We start from the raw sequence: 10,988 nt of genomic DNA on the forward strand, positions 1-10,988 counted from the left end.
GATCATTGCCCATGTGGCCCATGGTAAAGATTCAGGGTCCTTTTCAGAAAATCCTACTTTTTGTAACAGATATAGTACTTTGTGATAATCAACATCCGTCTGATTCTTATGCAAGAGGAATGATTTCTGGGTATTGGTTTGATTGCAAGATGGAACTTGCATATTCTGTAGACGTAATTTGATCGCAGAGTAGTAAAATAACTCACTTTAAGAAAAAAAAAATTAAGTTTAAGGTTGAAGACAGAGATGCATTAATGGGGATTGCCTGTTATTTCTGTCTTTGATCTTACTGACCTTAAACATTCCTGACAGGAATTTGGTCATTCTATGAGAGGTTACTTGGGTCCTTTGTGAAAAAAAAGTTCTAGCAGATGTTTTAAATTTCAAAATACCACAGTGCTTTTTAAGTCATTTTGCACTTAAATTATTCAATGTGGGCAGATAGTTGGAGCCATCTCACTAATGGCGTATCTATGAGTTGTTTTCCTTCTTTCATGTAAATTATGGCCATTGTAATGATGGTTTAGGTCACTTTAGGTGTCTGGAGGCCAGAAACTTTGAAAGAAACCCAGGATATTTTAAAAATGGAAAAGCTCTCTTCTCCATTTCACTCTAATACTAAAAAATATGAGATTGGCACCATCATACTGAGATTAAAATAGACTCATTCAAAAAAATGTCTTTTTTAGTTGTGACATGTATATTATCTGATTTTTCAAAATGTGAGAAGCATAATCTTATTTCCTGCCATAACAGCATGTAATTTTTAAAAATATATATATTCACACGGATAAATTAATGTCATTAGCCAAATGATCATATAATTTTAGTTCATCACCTTTGCAAGTTGAGAAAGAAAATACATTGTATCATAATACCTTTCACTGAAACATTGCAAAAATAGACAGTTTTAATAAGCAATAGTGCTCAAGAGACGTGAAAATAGAGTACTAAGATTCAGCTTGGGAATACACAATGAAGATTTGTCACATTGCTTATTCAGTATCATACTCCGTAGCATCTAACTAAATCTGTACTATATTTGGCATTAACAGCCCACAGTAGAAAAAGAAGAGAATCATTTAACAGTGGGAGGTGATCTGTCTTGTGTATCTAATACAGCAGTTTCTAATGTGGGGAGCAAGGTTGGAGGGGGTCTACAATTTGGTCCAGTGAGGTGCTCAAGGAAGGTGTTTGACATTCCATTCACACTTATTCTATCTCTTTCACTTTATTTGCATTTTGGATCTTTTAATTATGTTTGCTTATTAGCACTACATGAATATAAGTTATATAGTCACACATGCATATATAATTTAAAGAAATATAAATATGTTAACTGTGTGTAATTACTTTTGCTCATGCAGATGAGAAAACAAATAAATTTAAGAACAAAAGGGATAATATATTCCTCTTTTACGCAAATCACTAGGTTATTCTTCATTTTATGCCTAGAGTAAAAAAGGCAAAAAATATCACACGACTTATATTACTGACAATTGAATATTCAAAAATATTTCAATGACACAAGATATTGATAACAACCGACAAGCTTAAAAACCAATTGTTTAAAACAAACTCAATGACTCTGCAAAAAATCATATTTCAGAATAATATGTGTTTGTGTCTTATTGCCACTGTAACAAATTACCATAAATTTAGTGGCTTTAAACAACACATATTCATTCTGGAAGTTACAAGTCTAAAGAGGGTCAGCAGGACTGTGTTCTCTGAAGCTCTAGGGGAGATTCCATTTCCTTGCCCTTTCCAGCTTCCAGAGGCCACCTACAGTCTTTGGCTCATGGCCCTCTTCCCCCGATTTCAAAGCTGGAAGTGTAGCATCTGCAAATCTCATTTTCTGCCCCTCTGCTTCAGTAGTTGTATTGCCTTCTATCAGACTCGAACTCCTCCCATGGCCCTTCTATATGGACTGTTGTGATTACAGTGGGACCACTTATAAAATCCAGGATAATTTTCCCATCTCAGAATCTTCAACCTGATCACATCTGCAAAGTCTCTTTTCCTACTTAAGGTAACAGTGACAGATTCTGGGGATTAGGACCTGGACATCTCAGGAAGCCTTTATTCAACTTACCACACATATAAAACATTTTTAGCTTCCTAAGCTCTTTCTAGTCAAAAAAAGTTTCACTTAGTACTGATACCCACTCAAAAATATGTCTTTACTCTCTTCATACTATTAATTTCTTGAAGAAGAAGGAGGAGGAACAGGAAGAGAAGGAGAACAAGAAATTGTATGCAAAGTCAGGTAGGGCTTAGGTTTACCCCAGATGTGGAGTCCCGCTACAATACTTACAAGATTCCATCTAACCAGATTTATTAGACTGGGATTCAAATCAGGTAAGAGAAGTCTAGATAAGACATTTTTTATCGTAATTCTCTCAATCTTGAACTACTAATCTTGATCATCTCTTTGCTTTTGTCTAGTATCTACCTTCAAGTAATTTTTCAGTGTCTGTAATTTCTGTATTCTTATATATGAGAAAAATTTTGTAGCCTTCACATATGAAAGACAATTTCACTAGTTATAAAATTATCAATGGAGCAGATCATTTCCTTCTTAATTCTGAATACATTACTTCATCATATTCTGAAAAATTATATGGTCAATATAATTTTTCTCCCATGTGTAAACTTTCCTTTACTTTTTAATTTTCTTTTATCTTAAACTCTATCAACCAGGAACTTTCAGAACTACTTTACATGAGCATATTTAATCCTTGCAAAAATCCAGAACTGTGTGAAATCATTAGCCATTTTTAAGATTAAAAAAAACTGTGTTGTAACAGAATAACTTTCTTACATAATGTCACTCAGCATTTAAGTGCCTTATTATTCAAGATGGCTACATTATGTTGCAGTTAACAACTCCAGGAGTCCACAAAAGGTAATTTTTTAATAAAAGTCTGGTGCAGAATCAGGCAACTTTTCAAGGCAGCTGTGCTCCTTGTGTTGGCTCAGAATTCAGCTGCTTGATCTGATGGCCCAACTTGTGTTTCTATACCCAAAACTGTCGAGGAAGAAAGCACAGAACAGTCTTCACTGGCAATTAAATGACTCAAAGTGACATACACTGGCCAGACCTATATGCCAGAACCAGTCACAAGGCCCTGTCTAACTGCAAATATGGTGATAGGAGATAATCCTGTCACGTGATCTGGAAGGGATGATAATTAATTATCATTAGTTGTAAGTCGTCTTCACAAGTGTCTTCCACAATGGCAGAACAGCATTTCAAGCCCGGATGGTCTAGCTCCATAGTACTCTCAACCCATAAGTTAAACTGCTTGGCAGCATGTGTAATTTTTATTTATTTTTATAATTTAACCTGTATCAGGATTTATTCAATTAATTGAAAATTTTTATTTGTATCTACTAAGTGCCTGGCAATGTTCTTGGAGCTGTGAATACTGCAGTAAACAAAGTCACTGGCTTCATGGAGCTTAAATTCTAGGCACTGGTCTTTTCTTACTGTGAGGATTCCTTTCAATCTGTCTCCAGATTGAAAATACAGTCTTTTTGATTTTACTTCTTTCCTTCTTTTTTTTTTTTTTCCTTCCTTCTTTTTTTATATACTTTTTTTCTTCTCTTAACCAGTTTTATCAATTCGATATCCCCATCAGGGGTGCAACATACCATTATTTTATATTTTACTATGAAAGTAAAAGTCCTGTCAATTAAACTGTGAGATTTGCTATAAGCCTCTTCCTTATTTTAAAAACATTAACATGTAGAAAAATAGGATATTAGAATTTAAGTACAGTATCTCTTGAATTATTACTTTGTTCTAATTTTTCTTTTTTCTAACTAAAATAGCTATAATTCTTACTTTGGCTCTCGGTTTTTTTTTTTTGACTTAATATTTATGAATGTCTATCTTTCCTTCATGTCTTTTGACTTCCCTTAAATTTGGTCAGAGGGCATCAGTGTGTCCTATAATTTAATGTTCTTGGCCAATTCTCTTTTTAAATTGATTTACTTAGAAAGTTTTTGCCATTCTATCTTATTTTACCCATCTTCCTTTTTATCGTGTCTGATTTTTGTTTTACTCCTGTTTCAAATGCATTTTTAGGTACCTGCCCAATTTTCAAATACCTTCTTTCCTAAAATTATAGGCCTCTGTGGTAGACACCGATTAGATCATACTGCAAGAAGAACATACTGTTCACCTTCAGGGAAGAGAGTTATCATTCAGCCGCCAGCTGTCAACTCCAGGGTCAACCTCGGCTGTCTTGTTTCAGGTCATGATTTTTCTGGGACAAGCCACCTCTGGTGACAGAGTGTAGCTGGAGTGTAAATGCCTGGCCAGATCAGCCCAAAGGCAGACTAATTTCATGAACAATATTTGCTCCAAAATTTGCCAGAGCTTTGGTGAGCCTGCATTTCTGTTCAGTTTATCCCTTTTCACAATTCTGCTTCATCTCCTTTCCTTTCAAAAATATTGATCCCTAATGAATATCTTGCACTCTAAGTTGTATATCAGTGTGTGTAATCCAGAAGAATCATCCTGCCACACAAACAATATACATTTAGAGTTTGGCCCCAGGGTTATATTAACTTTCACACCCCTGTCACCTCTGTCATACTATTGTCTGAGGAAACCTAGACCATTAGAAAGTCTTGCAGAATATCACATTGATCCATTATATTGATAAGATCATGCTTATTGGGCTGAGTGAGCTAATACACTGGTGGGCTTGGTAGGACATATGTGAATATTCAGAGACCTACCATGTCAGTAAAAGTTTTAAAAGTATAGTGGTCAAGGGCATCCCCTCCAGTGTAAAAGATAAATAATTACGTCTTGTAATTCCTACCATCAAGAAGGAAGTATGATGACTGTTATGGCTTTTGGGTACTAGAGGCAACACATTCCACACCTGTGAATACTTTTATGGTTCATATACTTTTGATGTGAAAGGTTGCCAACTTTAAGTGGGGTTCAGAGAGGGAAAAGGGTCTGCAGGTTATCTAGGCTTCAGAGGAAGCAGTACTGCCATGTGGCCCGTATGATCCAACAGATCCTATAATTTAGGAGATATCCATGGAAATGTGGAGTTTGTGTTAAGACTCAGTGAGGAAATCATAATGCAGGTTCTAGGAATTCTGGAAAAAAAATAATGTTAACAGAAGCAGACATTATAAATCTTGTGAAAAACAAATCCTAGACTTGTACTAGACTCAGGTAAAGAAAGAATACCATGGAATACCATGTTATCATGAGACAAGAGCAGCCCATTCTTAAACAGACCCTATCAGATTCACCAAGTCATAAAGCCAGGTGGATCAATACCCATCCATTTTTAAACAAGGAAATAGTACATTTGGGATTGAGCTTGAGCATGACCATAAGGCAGAAGCAAGATGTACAAGCAGGTAAACCACAATTCCATGGTTTCCAAAGTTGTTGCACTAGTGTTCTTTCTTCAACTTATGCCCAGTAGCAGGTCATTCTCATTGAACCACTTTAAGAAAACAGAAAAGAAAAAAAATGCCCATTTGGTTTATAGATGGCCTGGCTTGCTAGGTGAAAAATGGATAGTGGCTGCATTATGCTTCTTTCAGGGGTGATCTTGAAAGATAGAGCTTAGTAAAAATGCTCTCAATGGGCAGAGTTTCAGGAAAATTATCTACCTTATGTGGAACAAATGGAGCCCAGGGATATCAAATATATGGTCTTTCAGGCAGTTGCAAATGCCCTGGCCAGTTGGTCCTGGCCTGGAAAGAAAATTATGGAAGAATCAAGGAATTCAGGGGGAGAGGCAGGAGGATGGACATATTGGAGTGGCACAAAGGGAGGATCTTTCCATCACATGTTAGCAAACACCAAAGGACATTCCATCACAGATGTTGAATTATACAACCAAGAGAACAAAATTACTGGGTAGTATGACATCTACCAGCCTCTGCCATTGACCACCCCAGCACCAGTACAATAGGCACAGAAAAGTACTGTTCACTATGGAAATGGTAGAGACTATGCATGGACCCAACAGACTGGACCCTCACAGCTACTGTTATTGTGAAATGTCCAGCCTGCTAGAAATAAAGAACATTGCTGAGGTCCCAGTATGGCACTATTCCTCTAGGAGACAATCCAGCCACTCACTGGCAAAATTTCTGCATTAATCTCTTTCCGTATTGGAATGGTCAGCAGTTTGATCTCACAAAAACAGGTGCATATTCTGGATATGAGTTTGTCTTTCTTGACCTCAGACCCTCAACAAGCACCACTATTTGAATGTTTGCAGATTGTTTATTCCAATGGTCTGAATCCCACTGAATGTCACCTGGGACCAAGGGATCCACTTTCCAGCATATAAGTAGGCCCATGACCATGGGATCCACTGGTCAGATCACACAGTATGTCACTCAGGATCTGATGACCTGATGTACCATTGAAGCAATGGCTAATGCATACCTGAGTCATCAGTCTGGATGTAACATTCCTTGAAAATGGGATGCCATCCCCCAGGAGGCAGTATATATATTGAATCAAAGACCTTTATATGGCTTCATGTCCCAATATAAAGAATACATGGCTCCATTGTACAGTAAGCTCTATCTGTTTACTCAGTTATGTTCTTTTTTCATAAAGGCTACTTTTGTCCATGAAAAAGATATTCATAATTTTCTTTGGGTTTCTGCAGTGGATAATTTTCAGACATTTGCTTTCCTCTTGCATTTTTTGTGGTAATACTGCCTTTACTTCACTTTCTATAAAATTTCATAAGAATTTTTGCTTTTTTTCTTCAATTTTTTTATTACAGATTAAGCAAGAAAAATTTATTCAGACTCATTATTTTTCATTAATCGAAGTGTGGGAATGTCCCTTACCTGGGCACACATTTTGCATAAGCATTGGCTATATCTCCTCTTCATATCTAGACTTGAAAGTTGGTTTATAGAATGCAGTGTTCTGTTCTATTCCTATAAGCCAACTGCATTCATAGAACAAGGTTTCCTATACTGAGCTCCAAATAAGACCATTGCTTGGTTTTCTGATAATCTAAAATAAAGGACAACAGAATGCTGAGAATGCATTATTTCCAAGAATATTCTCATATCCACCCTGCTGAAAGTGCTTTATTTAAGATGAAAATGCTTCTAGGTTGCAATGCTGTATGCTTCTATACCCCTTTCCATATTTCTGACTCCCTGCTGCATTGATTTCCTAGAATTGCAATTCCCAAATGACTATAAAACTGTGGGCAAGAGTACAAAAACCACTTCAGAATGTATCAACTGTCAAGCATAATGGTAACTAGCCAGTTTTCCAGTTAGTAGAGACATGGGTCTCTGGGTCATATTTTAAAGTTAGAAATAAATGAAGTGTCTATGTTTCTATTCATGAGTAAGCTCAATTTCTTGAGTAAAGTGTGAGTCAGTCTATAATTACCTTTCTCAATCAGGTTCAATTATCCCTGTAGTTAGTGGAAATACTTCCAAACCTTAGTATCAATTATCTCAGGGTTTCACTCTGCCGATTTTGTATTTTATTTTATCTCATTTCATTCATTCATTAACTTGTTTACTTATTTATTTTCAGCTAGCTTCTGGTCTGAGTCTAACTATTTTGAAATCATAAATTACTTTGTATTTGTTTAATCCATACTTGATTTTCTCTTCCATTCTCTCCACTATTGATCATGCACTATCAATTAATACAGCAGCTTTCATAGTCACCTGTTTTCTTGTGCTACTGTGTCTCTGCTTCACACTTTGCTTTCTATATTCAGGCTTATTTTGCTAAGGCTGGTGCTCTACAAACCATCTTACTCAATCAGCTAACTGGCTGGCACCTATGACTTATGAAGCCATGTAGGTGAATTTTAATTATGATATGTTGATTGAGAAAGAAACCAGACAAAAAAACTACATGCATACTGTGTCATCCCATTTATAGGAAATGCTAATGCCAGGCAAAATCAATTTAAAGTGACAGAAATCAGAACAGCTTTTGTCTGTGGTGTGTGTGGGCTGGAAGAGGGCACAAAAAATTTCCTTAGATGATACTATCTCTATTGATTACACTTGTCAAAACTTATCAAATTGTACACTTAATATTTGCACATTTGTACATTCAACTGTGTGTAGGTTTGAACTCAATTTAAAAAATATATTATCCAGGGCTAAGAAAAAAGCTAAATCACAGATAACAAAGAAACCCCAAAACCAAAATCAGCAAAACCAAAAATGCAGCAAAACACTAGCGTGAAAATGAAACTTATGCTTCTAAAATTCAAAATAATGGTTACATTTCAAACAGGCAGATAGTGACCTAAATGGAACATTATAGAAGCTTCTGGAATGCTGGGAATATTTGTATTCTTGATATGGATTCTGGTTCTGTAGGTATGTTCAATTTACGAAAGTTAATTGAGCTGTGCATATTATATGTATAACATATCTATGTATAAATACATCAATAAAATATTAAAAATGGCCTGCAAGAATTTTTTTAAAAGTCAATGACTTAGCATTGAAATATTTCTTGAGAGAATTATCATAACTAAGACAGAACATAGTCATTCACAGATTTGATTATTATCAGCAAAGAAATATAATAAATGAAAAAAGAAAAAGCACAGCAGAGAAGAAAGGAAAGGGGTGATGATGAAACAGATGAAACAAAGGCCACTTTGTAAGAGGCAAAGTTTTGAGTCTTATGGAGTAGTGGAGTTTGTTTCATGCATCATGTGATGTGAGCAATAAATTTCAGCTCTGCCCTCCGGGCTGACAGCTGTTCTCAGAATAAGAAAAGTGAGAAATTAGAATGATTTCTACTTGAGGAAAACAGATGGTTACTTAAGTGTGTTAATTTCTGCCATTTAAGATTAAAAGCAGAAAGAAACACACTTTGTACATAGTCTTTATTTTTAGACTTTTATTGAAACTGTTTGCCTATTAGCTGCATTGTTCATTGCCATTTTAAGTTGTCACTAATGTTGCCGATTTTAAAGTGAGAAATAAATATTATGGTCACTAAAACTGTTGCTTGTTTGACGTGCATGTATGTACTGTCTGTTCAATATATGTATCTTTTGTTATATGTTTATTTTCTAATTTTACACATCTGTCTGTATGCATTTTCTTTCCATATGTATATTAATAGGTGCATTATCAAACTATTACGGCATAAATATTAATAATTTCAAATCTCCTATAAAACCACAGTCATCCAATTTTCTACATGAGAGAAATGCTTTTACACCAGAGTAGTAACTGAGCTACACTGGTATAAAGCTATAAGCACTCAAGTTATTGCAAAGGTGTTTTAATGATTTAACAATATTTTTTGTGATCTTTACTGAAGAGAAACCAAAAATATTGTCTGTTATTCTATTATAAATCTGTCATCCTAACTTTCTAGATGTCTAGTCTAATCCCTTTCTCAGGAGCTTTCCTAAATTGTACACTGGTACAGAAGACTTCACCTGGTGTAGGTCCTTGTTGGACCAGGTTCCTTTCATCCCTAAAAAAAATAAAAATAAAAAAAAAACCATGGAAAACTTTCTGAGTATTTCTAATAAGATGGGAAATATTTCAGAGAGGGGCCTATTTAAATGAACTACAGGAAGGTTCACACTGCACATTTCAATATCTGGGTCCCTACCGCTCATATTACCTGGGTAGTGATGGCAATGCAAAGTCATTGAGAGAACAGTTATATGTCAATCTTCTGGTTGAGCGAGAAAGATGAGAGCTTCTTCTGGGAAGGTTCGTAAATCTGAGAGAGATTTTAAAATAATTTAATATCAAAGTAATGCCCTTCATTCGCATCCACAGATAGAGATAATTCCCCAATCTGTACAGAATTATGGCTCCAACTCTATCATTATTAAGCCTTACCTGTTGAGAGTTCTGTTTAGGCTGACTTATATTCCAGGAGATATGTCCAGTCACACTGCAAAGAATCAAAGAAATAAAGTCAACATAGAAAAGAATGCAATAAACTACATTGATGTCACCTTATCTATAAAATTTGGAATGTAGCAAGAACAACACAGAAGCCATTGTTACCTCATTGTTAAAACAAAACAACAAATAAACAAACAGGTACTCTCATTTCAATTTGGGAACTTATAGATTATTTCTTGGTCTTAAAAATAAAAGATATTTTCAGCAATTTTCTGTTGTATTATCCCTGAATACTGAGGCATAGTTAGGATAGCGATCTATTGAATACATATAGAGTATATATACATATATAAAGTATATAGAGATACATACACTTAGGTTTACATATATATGTACTTAGCTTTATATATATACTTAGTTTTATATGTATATATGTGTATATATACATATATATGTATATGTAGAGAGAGAGAGACAGAGAAACAGAGAGAATGTGCATGCACATAAGTACAGATATCTATGTGCCTAAATACTTATTTGGCTGGATATTTAATAGATGTTTCTATTTTTTAAAACATAATTATTACTATAAATCTAGATAACCTCTAGCAAGAACAAAAACTAGAAGCAATATAAAGATCTCACATCCAGTGTAGACTTGAGGCTCTGTTAGCCAAGAAAATATGTCAACTCTTTATTTTGAATAGCAACATTAATCATTGTATGAAAGTTTGCATGAAAACAGTGTAGATTAATTTCTTTCTGAAACAGAATGTTTTCTATATTAGAGCATTAATACCTGTGCATACCCTAGTCACTTTTATAAGCTCTATTACATTTTTATGCCATCGAAAACAATAGAAGAAATATAGAAAATGGGTTTTTCTCAAAATTACTTTTTATGAGAAAAGGATATTAATAGGTAATAGTTGAAAATACCTAACTAACATTTATTCATTACTTAATATGTACTGTATAGTTTTCTCAGTGATTTATATTTAATAACTCATTAAATCTACATTACATTAACAAGAAGTAGCTGATTATATAAATGAGTAACCCAGGGCAGAGAGAGGTAAAATAACTTACTTGAGTTTATAGCTTAC

This window comes from Balaenoptera musculus, chromosome 4, assembly GCF_009873245.2.
Source record: "Balaenoptera musculus isolate JJ_BM4_2016_0621 chromosome 4, mBalMus1.pri.v3, whole genome shotgun sequence".
In the NCBI taxonomy this organism is placed as follows: domain Eukaryota; kingdom Metazoa; phylum Chordata; class Mammalia; order Artiodactyla; family Balaenopteridae; genus Balaenoptera; species Balaenoptera musculus.